We start from the raw sequence: 2,504 nt of genomic DNA on the forward strand, positions 1-2,504 counted from the left end.
TTATCCTTTGAGCCTCTTTCATCTTCCAACCCATTTTACTTCAAGACTTCTCTCTTGCTTTTACCAGTTTTGAAAATGTTTCTTTTTTTACCCCCTACTTTCTACTGCTGTTGCTGCATATTCTTAATTTATTTTCCTTTTCCTCTCTTTTGCAATCTTCTCTTCTCTTCTCTTCTCTCTTCTCTTCTCTTCTCTTCTCTTCTCTTCTTCTCTTCTCTTCTCTTCTCTTCTCTTCTCTTCTCTCTCTTCTCTTCTCTTCTCTTCTCTTCTCTTCTCTTCTCTCTCTCTTCTCTTCTCTTCTCTTCTCTTCTCTTCTCTTCTCTTCTCTTCTCTTCTCTTCTCTTCTCTTCTCTTCTCTTCTCTTCTCTTCTCTTCTCTTCTCTTCTCTTCTCTTCTCTTCTCTTCTCTTCTCTTTCTTCTCTTCTCTTCTCTTTCTCTCTTCTCTCTTCTCTTCTCTTCTCTTCTCTTCTCTTCTCTTCTCTTCTCTTCTTCTCTTCTCTTCTCTTCTCTTTCTCTCTCTTGCTCTTCTCTTCTCTTCTCTTCTCTTCTCTTCTCTTTCTCTCTTCTCTTCTCTTCTCTTCTCTTCTCTTCTCTTCTCTCTTCTTCTCTTCTTCTCTTCTTCTCTTCTCTTCTCTTCTCTTCTCTTCTCCTCTCCCTCGAATCTCCTCGAATCTCCTCTCCTCTCCTCTCCTCTCCTCTCCTCTCCTCTCCTCTCCTCTCCTCTCCTCTCCTCTCCTCTCCTCTCCTCTCCTCTCCTCTCCTCTCCTCTCCTCTCCTCTCCCTCTCCTCTCCTCTCCTCTCCTCTCCTCTCCTCTCCTCTCTCCTCTCCTCTCCTCTCCTCTCCTCTCCTCTCCTCTCCTCTCCCTCTCCTCTCCTCTCCTCTCCTCTCCTCTCCTCTCCTCTCCTCTCCTCTCTCCTCTCCTCGAATCTCCTCTCCTCTCCTCTCCTCTCCTCTCCTCTCCTCTCCTCTCCTCTCCTCTCCTCTCCTCTCCTCTCCTCTCCTCTCCTCTCCTCTCCTCTCCTCTCCTCTCCTCTCCTCGAACTCCCCTCTCCTCCCCTCCCCTCTCCTCGAATCTCCTCTCCTCGAATCTCCTCTCCTCGAATCTCCTCTCCTCGAATCTCCCTCTTCTCTTCTTTTCTCATTTTGTTTTATAGAATAGAGTTTGTGTTTTCTCTTGTTTGCAGTGCCCGAAGTGTACCCAGAGTAAAGAAAGACTTGAAAATACAATTTACACATGTAGTTGTCATTGGACATCTCAGCTGGTGGCCTCAGCTGAGTCATCCTTGTGTTAAAGTGCCTGATGTGATGCTGCAGTTCCTTGATCCCTGCTCCTTGTTGGAGGTCATGCAGGCAACAATCAAACTTCATTGTGGTGAATAAACCTGTGACTCCAGGGGAGACTCATGTGACAGCCTGGGAATCAGGTAGCACCAAATTTTGCTTTTAAATAAACCTGTATAATAGGCCATGAGTCAAGAGAGGTGGATAAAAAATATTCTGTCTGTTTCTTTACTCTCTTTCCCCCAGGAGAATGGAGCTGAAAGAAGCCTGGAGCCATAAGAAAAGATACAACATTGCTTCAAGGATATGGAGTACATCAAAAAAATTCAACTTTTCATGGAATCACTGAATCATTTGGGTGGGAAAGACTCTGAATGTCATCAGGTCCAACCATTAACCCAGACCTGCAACCTACCACTGAACCAGGTCCCTCTATGCTACATCTACACTTCTATTAAATCACTATATCCTCCAGGGATGGGGATTCCATCACTTCCCTGGGAAGTCTGGTGCTTGACAACCCTTCTGGTGAAGAAATTTTTCAGATTGCATTTTTTATAAATAAATAAATAAATAAATAAATAAACACACAGAACCCCAAATAACCCAACAGAAAACCCCAAACCTGATTAATTTTACACTTTCTGCCAGGTTCTGCAAATGATTTATTTTTTTTTAGGATGTGATCCCAAGACAGTCTCAATTCTCTCTGCTGTTGACTCAAAAAGGTGTACTCAGACCAGGCTGCCAGTGTGTCCAGAAACTGATTAAACAGGAGTGAAATGAGAACCACAAAGTTAAAATCATTATTATCTCTAAAGGATTGTGTTGGAGCAGCGGTGACTGCACAAGCAGAGTCTTATTTCTCCTAGTAAGGAGAAATGGTTTTGGGATCTTATCACAGCCACTTCCTAAACCGACTGGCATAAGTTGGATTAGTTTATCAAAACTTACACAAATAGCAGGGAAGTTTGCAGCTGTAGGAACAGCAGGTACAAGCCCAAGCACATCTCTTCAGAGATGTGTCCAGATACCACCAGATAAATATGGACAGGGAAGGGATTTGCTGTCAAAGAAGGGATTTGCTGCTCTTTCGAATGATTCCATGATAAAAGTAGATTTTCTGGTTTTGTTTTTGTTTTTTTTTTTCCTTTCTCATGCTTAATGATAAAAAGCTGACAGATATTTAAATTTTGATGTTTCACATTTCACCAACTCCCAT

This window comes from Prinia subflava, chromosome 2 (genome assembly GCF_021018805.1).
Source record: "Prinia subflava isolate CZ2003 ecotype Zambia chromosome 2, Cam_Psub_1.2, whole genome shotgun sequence".
NCBI classification, from domain to species: Eukaryota; Metazoa; Chordata; class Aves; order Passeriformes; family Cisticolidae; genus Prinia; species Prinia subflava.